We start from the raw sequence: 26373 nt of genomic DNA, 5'->3' as shown, positions 1-26373 counted from the left end.
ACCTGTTGACAGTAATCAGTCAACTTGATATTTGTAAAACAGTAAAAACAATATTAACTTGGATCTAATATCTTTTTCTCAGAGTCCAGGCCACTTCCCTTTAAATTACCTCATTATCTTGATCATTAGCCTACTAAAATTCTGTAACTTTCATGTCAAGATCTTTTATTCATCATTACTTTTTTGGGGAGTAGTCATTCAATCATGTTTATCAAGTTCAAAGTAAGTTAAGTGTTCAAAAATTATTCTAAGAGGAAATGAAAACAGCTTATGCTATATAATAAAATGAAAATAGCAAATGACAAAATTGAGAATATATAATAAAATCTAAATTTGCTACTTTCTTAATAATGAATTAATAATACATATTTTTTCTTGAAATTTCTTTACAGACTGAAAAGTATCAAGTATTTAAAAAAAAAAACACAGTATCTTATTCTCTGAGACCTGTGATCAAAACAGAAACAGTCACTCCTTGCAAGGGGAATAAGACAGTTACAGGTATCCACTGAAGAATATAATGGATGAGACAAGTGGTTTTTCAACTCTCTACTAAAGAGGAACAGTCTCATGGATACACAAAAACTTTAAACCTGGAAGAGACTTAAGAGATATAAGTCTAGAAGTCAAAAATCCCAATTCCTTCGGTGGTCACACACCTCACATAAATGTATGAAACAGCTGCTTCTAAACTAATACTGAGTGGCAGAATGTGAAGAGAACTGGTGACCGCATGCCCTGACTGAAAGCACTTAAAGTAAAAATGCTTTAAACACTATGCTGATACATCAAAACATTTCTCCAGATCTGCTCGCTTATGGTTCTAGAACTTATCTGTGAGATATTTTAATAACACAAAACATGAGACTCACAGAAAGTAAGCATCTCATCTAAGGTCAGGGGTAAATAAAACCTCTGAGTATATTCCAGCTGGGCTGGATACATCCATAAGTAATTAAATGACACTGTATCAAACCTAAGAATATGTTTATTTATCTTTTGACATTAAACTTCTAAGAATCATGCTGCCTTGCTAAATTCTGGAACACAGAAATTAGACACTAAAATATTGATGCTTCTGTGATATAAATTTATATCAATATTACTGCAGCTTATCATAATGTCAAAGCTCACTCCATGAATATTCTGATAGTAAATTCCACTTTAAATATTAAATATAAATTACTGGAATTATTTCACCAAGTATTACATTAAGAATAAAGTATTTATAGAGTTCTTAATTTGAATTCATTCAAAATTTAAGGTGAAATCCAAACAAAAAATATATTTGATATTTGCCCACCCCACCCCAGGCCAAAGCTCCAGCTATATGATGATAATATGTTCATGACAGCCAAACACTATCAGATCATTATTATGGTATGTGGTACTTGGTTAAATACTTTGCACATGTTTGTCTGCTTCTTTAAACTTCAGCATAGCTCTGTGCAATAGATACTGTTATGTTTTTATCCTCAGAGGTATATAAGTTATACTAATATATAATATTAATATGCTTTTGAGAAAGTGCTTTTGAGAACAATATTTTGGACTGCAGTTAAAGACTGCAGAGGATCAGCATCTTTCTTAACCTTTCTCAATCCTTGAAACCCAATGGGCACATCAAACAAATATAAAGGGAAATACTAACTCTCCGTTTTCAGCAATGAAATGAAACTACCATAACCCTCTAAATACCAACTACAGGGAACTCAGGAATACCATGTAAAGTGTTGGTAGAAAGGGGTATTTCATTCCTCACCCCACACACAGGACAGAAAGTTCCCTAAAGTATCCTGGTCAGTAGAGAGGGCAGAGGTGATACCTATCTGGTGAAAGTGGAAGGGAAGTTATCCCTTGACTTAAAGGATCTAATCTGATCCATAACTAGGCACGTGAACACCAAAAACTAAGAGATGTGCCCCCGGACAACGACCAGAAAGAAATTTTTAAAGAGATATAGTAGGAATGTGAGGAAGCTCTTCCAACTTATTCACTAGCAACCACACCGTCTTCACCCCAAAATACTCTCTCACATGCCCTCTTCTACATAGTTTTTGAACAAATCTTTGGAGGCAGGCAATGCAGTGGTGAAAGGCACATCTGAGCAGACCACCATTCTGCTACAGGGAGTCCTTGAGCAACACGCTGAACCTCTTGTCCTCAGCTTTCTCATTTAGGCAGAACAACATGGAACCAATTAGGATAGATATTTTGTCCTAAATATCAAACATACCTCAAACATTCTCATATTACTCAAAAAATACACATTTTGAGAATGATAGCCCATCAGCTTTATGCAGTAACAAATATTGTAAAATATGAAAAAATGTGATTATTCTATTTTATAAATATAGAGCACAGGGGAAATAAGTTAGGACAAATAACAATGGTGATCATTACCAAAATGACAAATACAATTCAGCATATTGTGCTCCATTTTAAAATAATCCTTTTATCCCATGAATGAAATTTCTATGTTCCTTTTGCTGACCGGGTGATTTTCCTATTGACTCTAATGCTTTTACTGAAAATTAAATTGCACAGAAACTGCCACACTGCGGATGTTTTAGTTAGGCTACTTGTAATTTATAGATAATGTTAACTCTAAGGAACACATCTGTAGTATACTAAAATATTTTAATCATCCTTGGCTTTCACATATTTGATAATGAAGTTTCTAGATGAAGAAGAAATTGTGGAGGGCCAAATACTCTGTTCAGCTCTTCATATTTAATTCATGTTGAAATCAAGGCAATTTGCTCACTGATAGCTGCAGAATTTCTATTTTAAAAGTATTTCTATTCAAAGCCATTAATGACTTACAAAGAATGATGGCAAAAATTTCAAGTAGGCAATTCTGAATCCTATTTTCTTTAAAGCCAAAACGTTTCTTTCATAACTCTGAAATCCTACAAGCACTTCCTTCTACAAGCAGAACATATATGGATATTAATGGCAAATCTGAGCAAACACAGGCAACTTAAAAGGCACAAAACTGGTTGCATGGGCTTGGATGGCAATTTAATCCTATCAACCTCAAGTTAAAAAATTCCTAAAGTGACTCATAAATATATCATTTTTTTCCAAATATTAAAATGTGATTTGTGTTTCTGCATAATTCATTAGGTAAATTTTTGGTAAAGCATACATTTTAAAATTCTAATAAGAAAGAAATTTGATCCCAAAATTTGATTCCAAATCTACTTCCAGCAGTTTTCCATTTTATTTTTATTTTTTAAATTTTAAATTTGTATTTATTTATGTATTTTTAAATATAATTTATTGTCAAATTAACTAACATACAGTGTATGTTCAGTGTGCTAACATACAGTGTGCTCTTGGCTTCGGGAGTAGAGTCCCATGATTCATCACTTATATACAACACCCAGTACCCATCCAACAAGTGCCATCCCCAATGCCCATCATTCATTTTCCCCACCCCCACCACATACCCTCAAACACTCAGTTTGTTCTCTGTATTTAAGAGTCTCATGGTTTGCCTCCCTCTCTGTAACTATTTTTTTTCCCCTTCTCTTCCCCCATGGTCTTCTGTTAAATTTCTCACATTCCACATATGAGTTCCAACACCTTTTCAAAATAAAACTGATGGAGAAATGGTAAAGTTCTATGTAGATATTCACAAACTATAATCTATTGTTTACAAAAAAATCATCAAAATTCTTTTCAAAAGCTAAATAATCTTCCTACTTATGAAAATTTGAAAAATAAATTGGGATAACAGAGGCAAGTTAAAAGAAAATAAAAGTTGTTTAAAACATTTTTATCTATTTTAGTTTTTATTGTTTTGTATAACTTGTTAAAAGCTGATGAAATGGATATAATGAATATTGTCTATTTGACAAACAAGATTATATCATATCTGAAAAGAAAGGAAACTTTTTTCATGATATAAATAATATCAATTCCCAAAATTTCAGTGATTAATTTTTTCTCTTTTCAATTTTTCCTACAAGTGATTAGTTCTAGAATAGTGATCTTATAGTTAATAGGTGAAATAAGAGTCAATGAAGAAACACAATAAGCACTATTTTCATGATTCCTTTGAATTCCATTTACATTAATGTAAATATGTAACAGATTTTTGACAAGACTAAAAATGGTATTTTTACATACATTATGATGTAAATTTTCTATAATGAGTAAATTTTATATTCTAACATTATATGTAACATATATAACAACATATAAATCAGTTTTATATTTTTACTATTCTTGGCTTTTTTCCTGCCTTACACAGCACTATTTTGACTTCCAACATTAGATTTCACAACGCTTTGGGAAAAAAATACAACTTCCAAGATATATGTCCTATGACAACAGCTTTAAAATCCTCACCAAAGACTGTTAAGCCTCAGGATCCTGTTGTTACCTCTCACCACCTCAAGAGTACTCTTGAGGGCTCCCAATGATCTTGGCCTGTCCTGTGGATTTCAATCTCATTCCTTGGTTATTGTCATTCTTCATCATATGGAACAAATTATTCTTCTGAAAATGAACTTGGGCTACTTTCTCCAATTATTTACTATTTTTTCTCCAAAATTATTAAGCACTCATTACATTAAAAGAACTATTCTAAGCTCCTTACACTTATTTAATTATTTATGTAGCAAGTCCCATAGCTATTAAGTGACAGAGCTATAATATGAAAAAGTTTGTTTGCTTGTTCACAGGACATTGCCAATTGAATTTTCTGCCAAACCGTCAGACTCCTCTTTTCTGAACCATACTTGACTCAACTTGAACCAGCTCCTCTTTGCAAATTCCTATCTTGGGCCCAAACCACAATCATCCTAACTCAGACCTTTTCTTTTTCCCTTGTAGTGCTTCATTTGAAAATTTATCACCTCATGCTATTTTAAATATCTTGGAGTGATCACAATGCTTTTCATCATTGCTTTCCAATTACTACTGTTTTAGCCACATTACCTCCAGATTACAGCATAAGCCCCGAAACTAGTCCTCTCAAGATGTCTATTGCCCTATATCCCTTCCCAGATAGGCTAGTTCCACTAGCTTACACTTCATTCAACCTCTACTCCTTCCTGATAACTTCTTGCCTGCCTTCCACCATGCCATCATCAAATTCCTTCTAAAGTTTCCCACTGCCCTCAGATAAAAGTCCAAAGAGCCTAGCCTAAATAAAGAACTCTCTCTGTCCCACCTAAGTCCTTGTGCACCCATACTTCTTATAAATCCAATCTCTACAAGAGTCCGTAAACATTTCCTTCTGTAACCTCTGTTAGAGCTATTTCCTTCACGTAAATTAATTTCTTCTCAATCTTTGAAAGCCCATCTAAATTCTAATGGCCATGGCCATATTGATCTTTTATTTTTGACCACCTATAGTTTTTGCTTCTCCCAATAATTGGAAAAATCTTAAATACTCTTCTTACTTTGGGTGTATGTCAAATATATTCATTATTTCTATTGCAAGATTCTAATTTCAAGGCCAAGAACATAATGTATGCAACCTGTTTACCATTTCTAACTCATGTCATACCATACCATACCTAAAGACACTTCTTGGAAAATAAAGTTCTAAAGCAAACATTTTGGTATATAAAATAGTTGGACTTAGGATACTACAGAACCCTGAGGTACTATGTATATGCTAATAGTTACATATATGTGAACTATTATATACAAACTTCATCTTCATATGATTTAACTTTTGCAAAAGAATCTCAGTCAAAAGTAGAAAACACCAAGAATCATGATTTGCTTTCAATGAATTATTGACCTTATCTCCTGTAAATCATGTATTTGCCTCTACAACCATTGTATGCCACAAACTAAGTTAACTATTTGCTAACGAGAAGAAGCACATGGTAAACTCAATCCTATTCCTTGACAAGGGCTTAAAAACTAGAATTACTGTAAGAGTAACTATAAAACAATATATCTTGCTATGCTACTGAAGCTTTTAGTTAGAGATGAGACATTACATTTTACTTTACACAAATTTCATTTTTATCTTTGTTTCACTCAATTAACAATGCCTTACATATGGCTAGAAATTTAGATATATGGGAGTAAAATTTCAAAGGGAGGGGTATCCATTTGAGTGATTTTGAGGAACTTGAAAGGATAACTCACTACCTCAAGTTCTGATGTTTTGCACTTATTTCTAATAAAATGATTATTTATTTTTTAAGTTAAATTAGAAAATTAACTTTTTCACTGGTATATGAGCAGGCAAGCTCACTTAACATTTTTAACTGAAAGCATCCCAAAGTTATCAACATTGTAAATGGAAATAGAATAATTAGTACATAAAAAAAGGTTCATTTAAAAAGGTAAAAACTTGCAGTATTAAAATATACTATAAATACTTATATATTGCATATATGAAATTTTTGATCTAACAAATACATTAAACATCTTAAAAGGTGTGTGCCCAGTCTTTATCTACTAATCAAGTCAACATTAAGACTGTATAAATATGACACTATTATTGTAATACTATTTATTGCCTAATATGTGTTTATATGAATTACAAAGAAATTCTATAATAAATATCTGTGTCAACTGTCAAGAGGTAGGTTGCTTTTTCAATTTATATTAATGAAATATTAATGAAATGTGATTTTAATCAGTGTTATTCACATTTTGCATATAAATTCCAGCTGCTATTGTACAATTAAGAATTCTCAAACCTTCTTTTCCTTTTTTAAGCAAATCCTTATAGCAAAAGAAAGCAAGAATTAATAGTAGTTAATCCTTCCTAGTGTTTGTGTGTGCATGGGGGATCAGCGTAAAAGATGGTTACTGCTGTGTTAACTTTCATTATTCCAGCTGTTAACCAGATGTTCAAAACAAGTGAATTGCCCAGTAATGTTTTTCTAAATTCTTCTTCTTAATCTGTTAAATTACGCAAATGCTAGAATATTTTCAATCGTGTACCTAAAGTTCTGCTACAAAATTAGCATGGTATAAAAATTCTGCAATAATTCAAATACAATACCTTTAAAAATTATAAAGTGTAAAATAATTATTGTGGCTGACAGAGCATGAGATATATTTGTGTTGTAATAAAAATATAATATGTACAAGAATCATTAGGAAACACAAACTAAAATTCTATTTATTGAAGAATACGTTCTCCTAGCACATACAAGTGTGAAAGGAATTCAAGAATATATAAAATAAATGAAGACAAAATGGAACTAAATCCTAAATCTTCTAATATACATCCCCTTTTCAGATAATTATTTTTCAGTTATCTTTTCCTCTTTTTGTTTTATGACTGACGTTGACCTAAAGAACGTCACTGAATTCCTCCTTAGAATAAACGGAATAGCTGTTCTTTTTATGAAGAAAAAGCATTTTGTTTTGATTACTTCCTCTCAAGAAAGCCTTACATCTCCAAAACATTGAATCCCTATCATTCAAAAAGAAAAGCTGGCATCAGCTTGATTTGATTCAGGATTTGAGTGTTATCACAAGTAAGAAAATTCCGAAGAATGATTTAGTAAGAACAGATCAGGATTTATTCTTTTTCCCAATAGAACAGTATTCATTTTAATGCCCAAGCAAATAAAAGTTGAGAATCAAAAAGAACTTATCAAAATTAATTTAAAGACAAAGATTAAACAAAATATTCCCTGAAGTAGGGAATGAACTTTTCACCTCTGTTTCTTTTAACAAGTATGCTGTATTTTCCAGTATTAGAGATGCTTAATGTAACTATAAACTATTTTTATCTAATGTAAATGGCATCTTACCAACTTAAAATCATTAACTTAAACAAGAAAAGATCATTGTAATTCTAATTTTATTTTGATCTTCTATGATGGTAATTACAGTAAAGATTAAGCACCTCATTGTGTTAATGTGGTGCTAAGTGAAGTTCAAGGTAATTAAACCAAAGTTTTTACCACCTATACACTTGAAACCTAAGAAATTCATATTTTTATGCAAGAAAATATTAAAAGCAGACTAAATTCTAATCAAAATGAATATTTACATTAATTGCAAACATAAAGATTCAAAAAATGTGTATTTATGAGTAATAAAAAGTATTTTATAAGCATTGTATGTCTCAGAGCAGGTCAAAATCAATACTCCTGTTTTAATCACTTGGAAATTCCCTGGGAGAGATTAGATTGAAGAGGTCTTGAATAATGGACTGACTTGGTTAAAGAAGAAAGCTCCTTTATTAGTGAGGATCTACATATACACAGGCTACAGTTTGGAAAAGACTAAGAGTTGGAAGGAGCATTAACAGCACTAAGTACACATAAGGAAATGTATTTTGGAGAGTTTAAAATAAACCTTTACACTCCTTTAAACCATCTTGCAGTTACAAAGGATTGCATGAGTTAAGCACCATTTGAATTACTGGAAAATATTAGACTGAATTTACCTTTACAGAGTGGTGGTATAGTGTTAGGATTAAGAGGACTCAAATTCAGCTCTTCCCCTTCTCAATGTGATACTGGGCCTTATCACTCAGCCTCCCTTGCTAAGTGACTTCCTTATACAATTGCTCACAGCAATATCCACCATCTGTGGTAAATTTCTATTAATGGATTTCTAAAGTAGCCGTTCCCCACCAATATTAGGTTAACAGAAAAGTTTATAACATTAGGGGTTAAATTGTTCTATGCCAGTTGTAGAAAGCTGTAAGTCAAAATATATATTTAGGCTGATACAAGTCAAATTAGGCAAAGTTTCTCTTAAAAAATCTGAATATCGTTCCACCTATTAATTCTGCTATATTTGGTGAAAAGCACAACACTGAGTGTTTTTAAAAAGTGTTTACCAAGTGTTAGTTTTGTCAAAACTCCTCATAAGTTGATGAATTATTCTAAGTAGAAAGTAACCTGCAGGCATTTTACCTACTAAATCTGATGAGTAATCCCATAGAACTATTGCACGGCTGGCTGCTAGAATTCATTGGTCCTCTGAAACATACCCACCTATGACCTATAAAGGATAAATTCCAATCTGTAGTCTTTTAGAACAGATACAAAAACACTCCATGAAATAAATAAGCTCTATTAACATGTTTCCATATTTTACATGATGCAAATTTTACCTAATTTGTATTCCTTCAAGATTAATACATTTAGTTTTTCACAACTTGATATGGCACAGAAACCCTTATTTATATGTAGCCTTTGCCCCCTAGAGGAAAATAAAGTAGTTCTGTAAGATTATAATTTATCCCAGTTTCTTTTTGGCCGGCATTTATCTGTATTCATTCTCCTCTAATGCTACCACTTGACTTTACAAAGAAACAGAAGGGAAGAAAAGATGTGTTTATTTTCAGATTGTTTCTCTGATTGACATAAGAGTGGAATCTTACTATCAAATGATTCACTGTATTTCTAACTTTCATTTACAGATGAGGAAAGCTAGAGCTGAATACAACTGAAGTCATACTTTAATTTACTTTGGGCAATCTAAAACTTACTGCTTTCAATTACTTAAGCTGAATTAAGAGAATAACTACTCCCACTCTATTCACCCCTTAGTCCTAATATCATTTTCTGTACAGACTACATTTAAAAAAATAGCATAGAGATGATGTCTATTTTACAGATGCACAAAATGTGGTTCACAAACATGAGCAAACTGCCAAAGGTCATAAAGCTAGCAGAATGCAGGGCAGGGAATCAAACTGAAATGTTTGAAGGTGAAGCTGAAACTTGTTATTGCTTCCACTGATACAGGAAAAAAGAAAGAAGAAAAGAAAGAAAAGAAAAGAAAAGAGAAAAGAAAAGAAAAGAAAAGAAAAGAAAAGAAAAGAAAAGAAAAGAAAAGAAAAGAAAAGAAAAAGAAAAACCAAAGGAATAGAGCATTTTCCCAAGGATGGAGTATCACAATCTTACCTAAAAATATCAAGCCCAACAATCTATCCAACAATTTGTGATATTTATCATCATAGGACAGGACCATTATTTCACATATGTACATGTCAATGAACTAAACTGATAGACCTAATCAGTTTTACAAGTTACCGCTGACAGTAATAACAACATTTTTGGAGGCTGCTGCCTCTTTTCTAAATGGCCTTCATGTAGAGTAGTTTTACTCTCCATGCAATCCTGGGAGTTTCAGACAGCCATTTTCATTCTTACATGCAAGAAAACTGAGGCTCTCCGTAGAGGTGACATGACTTGTCTGAAGTTACTCAGACAGTAATGGCAAATCTCCTCCAGAAGGCAGTTAGTCTTCTGATCTAAGTGCTCATCAGACACAAAGAACTTTAGAAAATCTAATGTCACATTGTTAATTCTCATTTGTAATGGCAAAAGTAAAAGTTTGATAAAACTGGAAGTAAAAAAAGTATGATCTTTGAAATATATATTCTGGATTTCTATTTCATTGATATGTTCTTATATTGGGCCTTAAAACAAATGTTTAAAAAGCAAGCAACATAAGGCATTTTTCCAGGAGATCTAAGACTGCTTAGAAGGAAAAAGGGATTCGCAGCAGGCCAAGACAAATTATACTTTGTTTCATTTTTAATGTGTATATCAATCCTTAGAGAGAAATCAGAATATAGACTTCAACTTGACTTACCAATAAAATGCAAATTCATTTAAACCATAATATTATAGAGAAAGGACTAGACGAAAGGGATATAAATATTTTCAGGAAAATATCCAGAAGATGAAGTTGCTTACGAGGACAAAAATCAACACTGCTTTCTGATTAATGTGGATCGGGTCTTTAGGAAAAAGTCAGTTGAGGAATTACCCTTTGTCAGACAATCTGTAAATATCACTGACCAGTCCATGTTAAAAGGAAAAGTGATGATGTTGTGAACAAAGTGGTTCATTTTTAAAATGAGGAGTAAAGGAAAACAGACATGGTAACTTAACTCAGACTGTTTTTCTCAGGAACATGAGTATTCAGAGGGAATAAAGGATTAAAGACACTGTACATTTCTAGAGACTAAATGATCCAGAAGGCATTTTCATTTCTCTGAGGTCAATGAAATAAATTACTTTTTATCATGAATCAAAATTTTATTTGTTGTATTAAAGAAACCTAATGCAGTAAAGGGTTCCAAAACTGTCCAATTAATGCAAGTTAACATTTACTGAGTCACTACTACACAGTCCAAATATCATGCTCAGTATTTTACATTAATTACCTCATTCAAGCGCTCAGTCATCTCGCCATAATAATCATCTCTTCACAGACAAAGAAACCGAGGGTGAGAGAAGTATGTAATATTCTCAGGACAACAAAGTCAAAAGCAGAGAAAATGGGTCAGGAGGTCTGACCCAACCACTATGAAATTACCTTCTATGAGGACATACCTAAAATTTGAAACTGAATTTATGGTTGTAGGATGGGCGGGACCTAGTAGGTAACAGAGGAAGAAAATAAAAACTGAGTAGAGACAATTTAAAAGAATATTAATATGGGGTGCCTGGGTGGCGCAGTCGGTTAAGCGTCCGACTTCAGCCAGGTCACGATCTCGCGGTCCGTGAGTTTGAGCCCCGCGTCGGGCTCTGGGCTGATGGCTCAGAGCCTGGAGCCTGTTTCCGATTCTGTGTCTCCCTCTCTCTCTGCCCCTCCCCTGTTCATGCTCTGTCTCTCTCTGTCCCAAAAATAAATAAACGTTGAAAAAAAATTTAAAAAAAAATATTAATTTGTTATAACATGATGCACGTGAATTTTCAGAAATGTAAAAGGAAATCATTTACTTTTGAATTTGACATTTGTTTTTAACTTTATAAACCTGCTTGGCAAATCATTTACTCTTAAATCCTAAGTAAAACTTTAATTTCTGATAACCAAGATCCACAGAATACTGCTCTGAATGTATTTATTAAAAACACTTCAACTGGATTTTTGAACAGATTAAAGTTTAAAGCTTCCATTGCAAAGGTATTTTTTTAAGAATTTTTTTAAGTTTATTTGTTTATTTGAGACAGAGTGTGCACTTGTACGTGCGGGCAAAGGGCAGAGACAGGAAGAAGAGAGAGAATCTGTGCTAATAGCACAGAGCCTGATGCAGGGCTCTATCTTACTAACTGTGAGATCATGATCTGAACCAAAATCAAGAGTCTGGACACCTAACCGACTGAGCCACCCAGGTGTCCCTGAAAAAGGCATTTTTATTTCTTATCATTCCATTGATCTTCATATGAGTCAATGTAGCTAGATTTATATTCAGTACATATTTAGTTAGTAAATGTAGCTGAAGGGGCAATATATTCTCAAACTACTGAAAAATGTTTACCTTTTCAAATATAATATATACAATGCTTGTGATCATTTAATGCCATGTGATCACTTAATATCATAAATTCATGTATAAGTGAGTACGTGTATGTGTGTGTGCTACTTATCAACGTAGACATGTGGGAAGTGAATGGACAATTCACTTCATCCCTGGATTTTCTTCACAGCATAATATATGATTGAAAAAAAGAAAACAGAAAGCTTTTGTTTTGCTTCTGTTTTAATTTCTCAGTTGCTCAATGGCTTCTATACCCCTCTTTGAATCCTGAAGTGTGTCTCTTATAATTAATGAGCATACCATAATCCAAACTTCTTGAGAATGGAAAAGCCAGAAAAATAATGTAAGGCACAGCAGAGCAGTAGAGCAAAACTTGCCTGTGCACACTAATACTGGGAAGAACTCTTCACTCCCCACTAAGGAACTCACAGCAGCCTACTTTTCCTCTCCTGTCTCCTGTAAGAATACTTCTCAATGTGACAAAACCCACCTACCCAAAGGAAAGGTTAATTATTGCTCCGTAATTAAACTCGCAAGAAAATTGTTAAGATTAATGAAGCCGTGCTTACTAAGTGATTACAAGCTCCCTATCAACTACCACAGAAATATTTGTTTTTACCGAAAACACCAACACATATATCGATAGCAGAGTCTGTGCAAATTATTGCAGTGATGAATCTAGATCAACATATATAAATCATAGTTTATGTATCTGAAAAAATAAAAGTAACATAGGAGGAAGAGAAAAACAGGGAGGAAGGAAAAAAGAAGGGAAGGGGCAGACAGCAGGACAAGTTTTACTTTTCATCAAGAACTACCATGCTAACATGAATTCTTTCTACTTAGTTCTGTGATAATTATGACTCAGCAAAAGACCACAATACCCTCTTCAATCTGTGTATGTTTGAAAATATAAAAAAAACCTAAGAACTTTTAATTTTTTTCTAAATGACTTTTTTTTACGTTTATTTATTTTGAGAGAGAGTGGGGAAGGGACACAGGGATAGAGACAGAATCCCAAGCAAACTCCATACTGTCAGCATGGAGCCCGATGTGGGGCTCGCATCAAGAACCATGAGATCATGCATGACCTGAGCCAAAATCCAACCAACTCAACTGAGCAACCAACTCAACCACCCAGGCACCCCAAACCTAACAACTTTTCAGATGAATACTGAAAGAATGGTCTCTTATAAATTTACAATTATTGGAGTTATTTTAGTATTAATTTTAATTAGGCTAACACATAATTAGGTGAAATTAGGCTAAAACAGTAACATATTGATAAGTAATACCTAAAATGAATTCCATATTGTTACCAGCAATAAATTCAAATACAGCTGCCCAGGGTACATTGTGGAATATGCAGGTGAGTTCTTCCTCTCAAAATATCACTGACAGACATGGCCACCATGTCATTACATTTGAATTACAACATATGTCACCAATGTGCCTAATTACCTTTTAGCAACACCAATCAGCACAACTATTCCCCTATCCTCTCTAACTGGACATTGCATCAGTTATATATGTTATCTTAGGCTGTAGTAACAAAGACAAACCCCAAATTCCCAGTGTCTCATAACAGAAAAAGTTCTTCCTTGCTTGTGCTTCACGACAATCACAGATCAGCAAGGGCAAAGGCAGGGGCCTCCTCTCATTTTAGACATTCAAGGAATCAGGATGATGACAAGGGTGCCTCTTCTCTCTAAGTACAGGTCTCCATGCCAGAAGTAAAGAGACTTTTGTGCCCTTTTCCACCCAACCACAAGTGGGCCGGGAACATGATTCCTTATGTGCCCAGGACGGTAGAAGGCTGCAATTATGAAGAGCCTTAATAACATTTCAATTATCCACTCATATCTATAGAATGTCAAAGCTAATAAACTGGTTGTTTTAATAAGCTGTTTTCAGGGCACCTGGGTGGCTCAGTCGGTTAAATGTCTGACTTCAGTTCAGGTCATGATCTCACATTTTGTGAATTCAAGCCCCACATCAGGCTCCAAGCTGACAGCTCAGGGCCTGGAGCCTGCTTCAGATTCTGTGTCTCCCTCTCTGTCTGCCCCTCCTCTGCTAGTGTGCACTCTCTCTCTCACTCTCTCAAAAGTAAATAAACATTAAAATAAATTTTTAAAAAAGATTTTAATATAAGCTATTTTCAGTTATGGATATCCATTATATGTGAACAATCAAAGGAACTCAAAATAATTTTCACTATCCCAGTATCTTTAGTTTATTCCAAGAAGTTAGAGTTTGCAACTGAACTATTTAGGGATTCACAAAACAATAAGAGTGTCAGAATGAATAGCACCAAATGTATTACACTGATACAAATTTAAAATTGGGGCTTCTGAATACTTATCAATTAAAGTTAAAGATACAAAAGAATTTTAAAATAATATTCATTTTTATCTAGGCAAACTAGAATGTGAGCAAGAGGCATGCATAATTGGAATAAGCAAATTTGCAGGAGGGTTGGGAACCTTCAATAGAAGAGGTTTGGAATCTGGATGACCAGAAGGAAAAATGAAGAACTGTGGCATTCATCCTGAGGTCCTACTTGGAGCCACAGGACTAACTGATTCCAGAGAAACTCTGAAAAGAATGTTTACATGACAGGCACTAAAAAGGCATCATACAAAGAGTGTGACAGAAGAGAAAGGGTGGGGAATCTCACCTTTAGTCAAACACAGCATGGCTTTATTACACCAAGGTCTCTGCAAAGCAAAGGCAGAGACACTAACAGCTGGCAGAAGACTGAGCAAATGACCATCAAATTGGATGAGACATGGAAGAAAAATAACAGAGTCCATTTATAAGACACTCCCCACAAAGCATCAAAGATGTCTAAAAGGCATGAGGGAATAGGCTGAGGGCCTCGCCTGAGGTTTGGTTTGGCCCAGGCAAACTTTACCAGGTTGAAAGGGAACAGCAGAGGATGGAGAAAAATTAAGCACAGATAAATGGGCCATAGACATATGGATCCTAGACAAATTATAAATTTTGTTTTAAGCAAAATTCAGTAAAAAAAAAAAAAAATGATAGCTCTTACACATTCTTAGTGACCAAAACACTAAAAATTTTAGTTTCTCAGAGGAAGAAAGTTTCTACCATTAATTTCTCACATGTGGTTCTACATAGAGACTTCTAAAATTTATAGTTCTATAGTGTGTTTTTAAAGCAGAATTACTTCTGGGGCCAACACAGAAAGAAAGGAGACTGATTAGGCAGGGTTCTAGGCCTCCTGTCCACTTCAAACAAAACAGCTCCATTTTTTTAAATCATTTTTATATATTGGCTTTTATTTAGAAAAAATGTTCCAGTTCTAGGGGGAAAAAAAAGGTTGTATTAATTCACAGACTACATGTACTTGTTTCTTTCACCTTTATCAGTTCTTACTACTTGGTGGATCAACTTCTTTCTATTCTGCTTCCAAACTCTCTCTGTTTCATTTCTGTGGTTTCTGTGGTCTCCTGATGCAGAGGCCAGAGGCAAGCACACATAGTTATTATGCCTGGAACTCATTTATGCCCTTATCACCAGTTGAACACCAAAACATGGTCATCAGAAAATTCCAGGGAATCACTAAAACAGAAAAAAGCCATAGGTTTTTAAAATTTCTTAAATTTAAAAAATTTTAATATATTACACAAAAGGATTAAAATGTTCTGTTATGCAAATGGACAATGAAGCTTCGCAGCTATTTGCTTCATCATATTTGAAAGTAAAGCCTATTGAGAAATTAAAAAAAAAAAGTCAGTGTGCTTGATTAATTTCTCAGGCACATGTATTAAAAAATACATACTGTTTGCCCTATAAGTTACAAAAACCAAGGCCAGCCAAAGAGAGCTGACCACAGCCTGACATATCTATAAAGAAAGCTGACCTCTCTGAGAAGCCAAAGTAAATTCAAATTTCTCAGCCTACAGGGCAGAAGCAGATCTTTGAAAGTTTGCCAGATTTATGTAGAAAGATTACATAAAGTAAACAGATTTTTCTCTTCCCAAGGTGCCCTTTTTCACATTACAATTATTATGAACAGCTACAAAAGAAGAAACATTTCCAAAAGCATCCAGTATACAATAAATATTCGTTATGTATTATTTATTCAGAAAAATCATAAAGCTCTGTTTCAACATAATTGTTGGCACATAATTTTTGGAAATTACTTCTTTTTTCCCCTCTTGGGATCTTTCTTTGACATGAAAGGCAACAAAAAGACTAACACAGAGTAAAAGTAAAAAACTATAATTCTTAGATGAGACTACAAGGGCAAACTTAGCTGCCTCAATCCATTTTTTGTAATGAAACAAAGAAAGAAAAAATGCTTTTTGTGTGTTTTCTTCTTGGTTTGCTTCGAGAGGGATAATGAAATCAATAGGCAAAATGAAACTTGGATTAGTTAGCAACTGAAATTCTATTTTCATTTTACATTTTCCATCATTTCCATTTCCATTTACATCATAATGATATAAAATTAGAGCAAAATCTTAATCTGTCAGTATTTTTTAAGTTTTATATGGGAGCTCTGAAGTTACTTGTTTTTAATTATCAATTCACAAAACTTTTTTGAATATTCAGGCCAGTTTAAATATTCTCAAGCCACATCAACACTGAAAATGCATACGGGATGTATATGAATGTATATATATTATGTAGTTTAAGAATTAGCTAAGCAATCAACAAACCAACAAGTAAATATATAAAAACATTACGAGAGCCTAAATTCAATGGAGCCTAAATTTAAGTGTAAAAAATGCCATTTCAACTAAGCTAAAAAAAATATGGCCAACTGATTTTAATTTTCATTAACTCACTTCTTTTTTAAATACCTATATTCTTTTAAGTGTATTTATTTTGAGAGAGAGAGAGAGAGAGAGTATGTATGATCAGGGGAGGGGCAGAGAGAGAAGGAGAGAGAGAATCCCAAGCAGGCTCCATTCTGTTAGCACAGAGCCTGATGAGGAGCTCAAACTCATGAACTGCAACATCGTGACCTGAGCTGAAACCAAGAGTTGGATGCTTAACCGACTGAGCTACCCAGGAGCCCCTCAATTGTTTAAATTCTTTTTATTATGTATTTCCCTGTTTACTTGGGCTGGTCTATAAGCTAATCTACAAAAAGGCTAATAATTATGTAAGATCTTTAGCACAATAAAAGGATTGAATTAGTTAATTAACGAGTGAATAAATAAAGGATCGAAACTTAAAATGTTGGTTTCTAACCAATCTCATAAGAAATCAGAAATCACTGGGGCGCTTGGGTGGCTCAGTCGTGCCTGACTTCAGCTCAGGTCATGATCTCACAGTGTGTGAGTTCGAGCCCCGCATCGGGCTCTGTGCTGACAGCTTAGAGCCTGGGGCCTGCTTCAAATTCTGTGTCTCCCTCTCTCTCTGCTCCTCCCCTGCTCATGCTCTGTGTCTCTCTCCTTCAAAAATAGATAAAAACATTAAAAAAATTTTTTTAAGAAATCAGAAATCACTTCACCACTAAAATTATACACCCCTATACTAGTCAGAGTTCCAGTAAGAAACAGATAGTGTCCTTAATTAAGATAATTTGCAAAGACAGTAAGGCATGGATAGTGCTTGGAGAAACCAGAGAGAGAGGGAGTATAGCACTCAGGGGTAGAAACAGCAGGGAGCCATTACTACACCACAGGCTAAAAGGCTGAGAAGACAGAGTGGCTGCCAGAGCTCAAAGGGTAAGCCTACCTGACTGAAGCTGTGACTTTCAAGGGGAAGAGGGAATGCTACCCTCTTTTCCTACCCTCAACACTATTTCTCAATGTAGCATAAATAACTAAAAATGTAAGATAGGCTATTTCTTAAAAACAAACAAACAAACAAAAAAACACAGATTTCCCTAGAAAATGATAATGAAATGAAAATCCAAGATAGATATTGCTAAATCATCTTAGTAAATCCAGACAGACTCAACTTTAAACACACTGCTCTTTAACGTAATGAGCTTAGACTGAAAATCATTTTTTGAGATCAACACCACATTGTTTACATAATATATACCAAATAGAACAAAAATCTAATGAATGAAAGCTTTAATTTGCAAACACTACTCTGTATTAAGTAGTATAGCGAAGTATACTCCGATTATTGTCCTGGCTGGATAAAAGATATATATATATATATATATATATATATATATATATATATATATATAAAACAGTAGAACTATCAAACAGTCCTAAGTGACCATGCCTCTGTTATGTTATAGAAATGGTACTAAATGTAAATTCCAAGAAGATTTAAGTTCAGCTGAAATAATGTTCCCATAATATGTTTGCAGATTGGGAATCCATTAATCAGGTTATGATTGGGACTATATAATGCCTAAAGTCCCTCATATATCTGAGAATTTGTGATTCACATTCAAGCACTCCAGAAACACTGAGAAAACCCATAGCTCAGAAATTCTCTAGTTTTTCATTTGAACCAATTTGTATTAAGATTTTTAGAGAACGAAAAACCAGTCTTTAAGGTGTTCTATATACCAACACATATCAATGGGGCAAAGAATATGTGCTTCACACAATTACTCCCCAAATAAAATAATATATGCAACAGAGCTTGGCAAACTGGAAAGCATTTTCTCAATGTTACGTGTTACTATCTTCTTTAAATTTATAAATTGCTTATTATAATGCTTTACTTATTTTCTGAGGAGTGATATATAAGTAAAGCTTCTCTTTAATAATGTTTATTAGAGAACAAATTATTGTTTAGATATGCAAACATAGAAATTAATGTTTAAAAATTATCAGAAGTTTAAAAATTACCTTAAAAGGGAGGAACAGCAGAAATATCATGAAAGAAAAACTTTATAATACCCACCCAGTATAAATTACCCAGGCAAGATAATATTTCTGTGATATTTCTATCACCTTAACATATTTATTGCTAAAAAGTAATTTCATCAATGTAGCCTTCTCTGGTTGATTCCCCAACTATTTTAATGCTTTTTATTCTGCTTAAGCACATTTAAGTTGCATTCTAAATCAGCCGACCCTTGAACAACATGGGCTTGAATTGTACGAGTCCACTTATGTACAGATTTTTTATATAAATATATTACAGTATTATAAATGTATTCTCTCATGATTTTCTTGAATAACATTTTCTTTTTGCTAGCTTGCTTTCAGAATATAGTATGTGTATATATATATATATACACATATATGTGTATATATATATACATATACATAAATAAAACATGTTAATCGATTGTTTATGTAAGAATATAGCATATATGTATACACACACACATATATATATATACACACATAACACACAATACACACACATACACACATACACACACACACACACACACACACAATGTGTAAGACAACTGTTTATGTAATCGGTAAGGCTTCCTGTGAATAACAGACTATTAGTAGCTAAGTTTTGGGAGAGTCAAAAGTTATATGCAGATTTTCAACTGTGTCCTCAAATCCCTTGGTATTCAAAGGTCAACTGTATTATAATCTGGTTCTGTCAGTGTTCTAATGTCTTTTCCATGCATATATTTGTTCTGTTTTCCCAAACAACTCTCCCCAATGAAACTTATTACCTAGGAAAAATAATTTGATAATATCCAGGTAAATTATTTCATTTAACATGGTAGAAACCAAACAATAACCATTTTACCTTAATATTTTATAACATGTTGTAAGCATTAATGATTATGTGATGGGGACGGATGTGGCTATGGAGAAAATGCTTTATCAGCAAGCATCAGATTTCAGAAAAGACTCCTATTTACCTAATTAATTTTGAGAGAAACAGCTCCATATTAATGTATTCATCGTGAATGTTATTTATTATACTGTGTACAGTAGAAATACATTACTTACTAACCTTTAGCAGATAGATAGCTAGGTTATTCTCTGCAAGTGAGCAAAATTCCTGAATGATAGTTGGAAGATAATTGAACACAGAGCACTTAGTATTTTATGAAGTCTTATAGATGACATTTTGTAATCTTCCTTTAAGAAAATATCAGAATCTTTAAATAAGTACTAAAGAATTTTGTTTTCTTTTCAATATCTCAGTATACAAGCCTTTGGGGGAAAAACCTGGAATTTACTGGTATGTGATCATAATCCAGTGGAAAAAAATACAAAATAGTCCTACTTTTTTCCAAATGGTTTAATATGGACTAATATTTCAAGATAATTTCTGTTCAGCATACATTTTAAAACATGAACTTAATTTTGCATAACACAGCAAAGAGCAAAATAATCATGAAACTGTTTAATTTAAATGGATTTGCAGGCTATCGGCAATGATATCCAAAGGACATCTTCCTAGGCCTAGGATGACTCACACACCACTAGTTTGATCTATTTGATGTATTAGTCATGCCTCCATCAACACATAGGTACTGAGATGCTACCTTTTCTGTAACTAATACAAAATAGACATACATTCAAGATGCTTAATGATCCTTTGTTAAATGCCCTAAATTCCTAAACAAGTTCAAATAATTAAATGGCAATCTGTTTCATTATTTATTATCAATTCTCTATCATTTATAGCCAAAAGATAAGAATAAAAAAGACATTCAAAAACTGAATGGAGGGCCTAATGTAACTTGAGCAATGGACTAAAGTGTTTTTACATGTGCAGTCTCATTTAATTCAACACTCTACTACAGAAGATTGATGAGTCAAGCTCAGTCACTTGTCAGATGCTCCAAGGCAGCTGAGTCACTCTAGGGTCTCAAGTGTACCTTACACTAAAATATACCCTTCATTTCAATGAAGTGATATACTTAGAAAAATTGCATACCTCTCTGATTTTTATTAGTTAATTGATTTGGGAAGAAACTTCCACAGGGCTGACAGGAACTAAAATATTCCAAGCCATTAATTTTATTAGGTTTTTAAAATTCAATACATGATGTCATTTCCTGTTCTCCTGTACCTTGAAAAATAAGCATGACTAACCTAATCTGAGAAGGGGAAAGTAGTAATACAGAGTAATACAGTTAAAATGTAGAAGAAAAGATTCAAACTCAGCTCTCTCTAATTCAGGATTTTAATTAGGGCACCTGGGTGGCTCAGTTGGTTGAGAGCCCGACTTCAGCTCAGGTCATGATCTCACAGTTCATGGGTTTGAGCCCCACATGGGGCTCTGTGCTGACAGCTCAGAGCTTGGAGCCTGCTTCTGATTCTGTGTCTCCCTCTCTCTCTGCCCCTCTGCTGCTGGTTCTCTGTCTCTCTCTCAAAAATAGACATTAAAAAATATATAAAACCCAGCAATGTTATTTTGAGAAAGTAAGAAAAATTTAGTTTTGAATGAACAATGATTTCAGACCCAATGGCCAAATGGCTTTAGATAATATATACCAGAGTGATTCTAAACAATGCTATATTTTATAAAAGCATTCAGTTTAACAATGAAATTGCTTCTATTGGGAAATGAAGTCAAAGTAGTGCATAAAGCTGAACTCTAAGTAAAGTAAAATTCCCTTGTCTATTTTGGAAGAAAACTAACCTACAGTACATTTATCTACAGCTATCAAAAAACCCACTGAAACATACATCTTGGCAAATGTGTGAATGAATGGGACATATGTGTACAGACACAAATTTTCATGTTAATATTTGAATTTGTCTACAAAAATATGTTGCCATATAATGGAATTTTCTTTCATTAAATATTATATGTATGAGCTACTTCCTAAATTGTCAAGATTCTAAAATGGCAGAAGTAAGAATTATGGCACTTTACTTAATCAGGCCTACAATTTTAGTAGTATTTTACTATTACTACATTTACAGATTATTAAACAGGAGTAAATAACAAGAAGCACTAAACTTGACATGCAAATACTCTTTTCATCTTTCTTGGAAAGATGTTGCGTGTTTGTCTTCAAACTGTGCAAGAAAGGGTTTGGGAAATGTCATTACTGTAGCAGTAATGCAAGAGCCAGAAGAAAGAACATAGAGAGAAATGAAGACAGTTAAACAGATAGAAACTGGCCAATTTTCTTTTGTAGATAGTCATGTAAAGAAAGTTATATGGATCATGAATCTTTTAATATATATTTACACATATATATAATTAAGAGTATTTCTTAATGATTCCATTCTTTAGTTGTTTTTAAAAATGTCATTAAATAATATTTTGAGATCAGAAGCTGATATAAATAATTCATTAATGGAATTGGAAATTATATAAAAGGTAGCCATCTTCCCCTAAACATACAAGAAGCAAAAGGTGGCCACTTTCTCCAAACGATGTATTTTTATTCTTTTGATGGTAATCAAAGTATTACTATCTTTCCTATTGAGATCTTTTTGTTGCTGTTCCTTTAACATTCATTTCAACCAATATTTACTGAAGCTCTATTAAGACTGTCATAGAGGGGCACCTTTGGTGGCACAGTCAGTTAAGCATCCAACTTGGGCTCAGGTCATGATATCACAGTTCGTGGGTTCAAACCCCGCAACAGGCTCTGTGCTGACAGCTCAAGGATTCTGTGTCTCCCTCTCTCTATACCCCTTCCCTGCTTGTTCTCTCTCTCTCTCTCTCTCTCTCTCTCTCTCTCTCTCTCAAAAATAAAAATTAAAAAAAAAAAAAAAAGACTGTCATTGACAACTGAAGACTCAGTCTTTATGCTTGCAGCATTCCCAAATCTAGTGGTGGGACATGGAAATACAAGCGGAAAATACACTGTAATATGATAAATGCTAGAACAGAAGTACAGCACATGCAAAGTATGATGGGATGCAGCCAAGGGGCAGAGCAAACTTTCAGGCTCTGTGTGTTCAAGGAACAACAGACTCAATATGCCTTTCTACATTCTGACAGAGTGTGGGATCATGGCAGTCATTTAAAAAGGAAGTAAGATCCAAGTACAATAAAGAGGAAGGTGAAAGGTAGCTGAACAGTAATAAGGACAAAAAGAGCAAAAGTAGAAAGAAACGAGAACACTTAACACCGCTAGAGACACAAATTGCTCTAGAGACACAACCCAGGCTAGACTTTACACAGTCCCATAGTGAGACTTCCCTTGAGTGACAGAATATCAAGGATTAGCACAGCAGAGTAGAGACAAATGAGTATGTGTGTTCAGATTTCCTGGAATCTATACAGAGATCCCAATTTCCCTTCACATAAGTAGCACCATTGATGTAAGTAGGAAACAAAGGTTCCATTAAGGCTTATTATGTTATTTAGATACACTGGTGGAGAATATTTCCGCCAAAACTGTTTTAATTGCTTATTTTAGGTGATATAGTATGAAGTAGTATCCTATATCACATCTATTTTCTATTTTAGCTCTGAGATCCAGAATCATCTATGGTGTGTGTGTGTGTGTGTGTGTGTGTGTGTATGTATATATATATATATATATATATATATATATACATACACACACACACACATATATACTATAAAACATAGTAAAGACCTCATGAATAAATGCCAGTATCTGAAAACCAGGTAAACAGCAACATCACTTGAGTTTCCTTTACAAAAGGTTATATACATTATATATAGACAGTTTTTTTTTATATTGCCTAAAGTAAGACATCATTATTTTTTAAAGGCTTCATTTTATTGATTTACTTTGTTTTCAAATTTTCACATAAAAATTGGGGAATGGCAACTAAGTTTTTATAATCACCTATCACCCTCAAATATATCAAACGTGATCTTAAAAGAGACCTAGATGTACTAATATTTAACACGTTAATAAAGCATCAATCCAATTATTCACTTCTATAATGTAATCACAATAACATTTGTAATTGTTGGTATCACTAAAAACAGAGATAGTTTTCTTCTTGCTGTTTTCTGGCTATGAAATTCTTCAGTACGTAAGTGTATTATTAACAAACATTTTAGTAGAAATCCAATGTCAACAAAATCAACATTCCAGTCCTGTGAGCCTATAGTTCCCTCAATACTAACTAGATATGATTTTGTGATTTCAATGGATGCATTCAAAACATTGAGCATTTGGTACTCCACTACCATCCCCATCAGCACCACACTAAACAACCTAGAACTGCATCTACTGCATGTAAAGACTCTTCTGTCCAATGTGCGCCATTTCTATGATGCAATGAATGTGGAAGAGATTTCTACTCAAGGTTTTCAGTATTTATTACAGTGAATAAAAGAGAAGTAAAACACTGTGGAGAATAATTTTGTATTTATTCCTTTGATGACTTACAGGACAGTCTTTTCTATAGAAAATAGAAATCATACATTAATAGAAAATCTAAGTAGAATTTTTAAAACCTCATTTCAAAGGCTGGGATTACATGTTACTAAGTAAAGCAAAGACATTTTGGAATAAAACTAGACATGAGTAGCACAACTATATGTAATTGCTAACCTCTAACCTTGTGAGTATCATGAAGTGGCAATTTATTTGAAATGATATTAAATAAATCTAAGATTTTATATATCATTTATATAAAATATTTAAGATTTAATACAATTTGTATAAATTTTACTAAATTAAGAGTCTGCAGATTTTCACATTCCTTTCCTACAACGCAGCATAGCCAAAAAGGTCTTCTTTGAATGAGGTAAGGAGTGCCGTATATATTTTATAAGAATTACTTATAAATGCATCAGCTACAATTATGTCATCAGGAATTACTTATCCTTACCTTTCTGACTCAGAATACCTAAACAATTAAAGAACACAAATTTAGAATAAAGAGAATACAGGCTGTGCAATTTTACTGATACAGCATATATTCGCCCCCTATTATATAAACTTTTGCTAGTTCAGTTTTATTAACATGATAATTTTAACACAATCACTTATTTGTCTGTGGAGCTATTCCTTTCTCATTTTGCCAGCTAATTAGCCCAAAGAAATAGATGTGCTCCCACATGATTTATACATCGAATGTCTAAAATCACTCATATTCTTACTCATTTACAGAACAAATGGCTATCTTGTCCAACTTCTATAAATCCCGGCACTGTCTCAACTCATATCTCATGATCATGACCAGCAAAATCTCTGAAAATCATGCTTAATGTGCACACAACTTTGTGTCACTTGCTGACATTAACCAAAAAAAGCCTGCAAAACTGGCTTCACTTTCCATTTGTCATCAGCAGTCAGTTTCAAGATAGGAATTTAACCATTGAAAAATCAGATTCTCTGGATTATATTAAAACAACAATAAAACAAACAAATACTAGTTTCTGGTGATAATTGTCTTATTAGCCAGCTTGTAGCATCACATTTTGTGTGTGTACTGTAGCTTCTTATTCTAGGGGACACTAATTAGTTTTAAATGGTGTTAAATACCATCCCTGCAGTTGCAAGTGCTTCTCTGGGATTTTTACTAGAGAAAAGAACTCCTGTAATTTAAAACCACTTTGTTTTCTTCAGCCACAGCTGTTAGTGAAACACTGACCTGTAGAAATCTTAAAGGTTTTCAACCCTCTCTCATTGCCATTAGTCTGCATTTATTTTCTAACACATCTTTTCCCCTTGTACCACTGCTCCTCCATAAATCCCCAGCCCCCAAATTGCTTTCAGCAGAGAAATTGCATTTAGCTAGTTAAACCCTTCTCTCTTTCCCTCCCTCCTCCCCCCTTACAAAGCCTTGGCTACTCTTAAAGAAAATTCTCCAACAACGTGTCAATTTTATATTGGCCACAAAGACAACTTCTGTTGGGGGAGGGGGAGGAAAGAGGGACTGGAGCTTGGCTGTCCCTTTCCACAGACAGGGATCTTTGTGGAGATCAGAAAACATTTCCTGCATAAAAAATCAACACACTCTCTAGTTGCAGGATCAGAGAGTGAGAGCGAATATGTATCAGCCTGTCCTCAAACGAATGGAACACATCCGTTAACCTTCCAAACAGGAAAAGTCATTTTCTCAAAATATGTCTGCTTTCTTGCGTTATTAAACATAATCCACAATCTGAAATCCTCCGGTAGCTCCCCCACTGGGGATTGGGTGAAAGCTGAAAATCACTCCTGTACTTTCTCTTTTTCCTCTGCATTTCCGTTGCACTATTTTTTCCATCTAGCTCATCTCTGACACGCTCCCACTCTCCTCATGTATACCAAGAGGGGACCCAGAAGAGCAAAAAAAAAAAAAAAAAAAAAAAAAAAAAAAAAAAAAAAAACA

General features: G+C 33.6%; 1 protein-coding gene across 3 annotated transcripts in view; it reads right to left on the bottom strand.

The window, feature by feature from the left end:
• The window catches only part of ADGRB3 (adhesion G protein-coupled receptor B3), a 743632-nt gene that overhangs the window by 712161 nt on the left and 5098 nt on the right, over nt 1-26373 (bottom strand). The window lies entirely within an intron of this gene.

This window comes from Herpailurus yagouaroundi, unplaced genomic scaffold (genome assembly GCF_014898765.1).
Source record: "Herpailurus yagouaroundi ecotype Mexico unplaced genomic scaffold, PumYag 139, whole genome shotgun sequence".
Taxonomy (NCBI): domain Eukaryota; kingdom Metazoa; phylum Chordata; class Mammalia; order Carnivora; family Felidae; genus Herpailurus; species Herpailurus yagouaroundi.
Note: the sequence above shows the minus strand (reverse complement) of the source record. Positions and strands in the feature narration are given on the sequence as shown.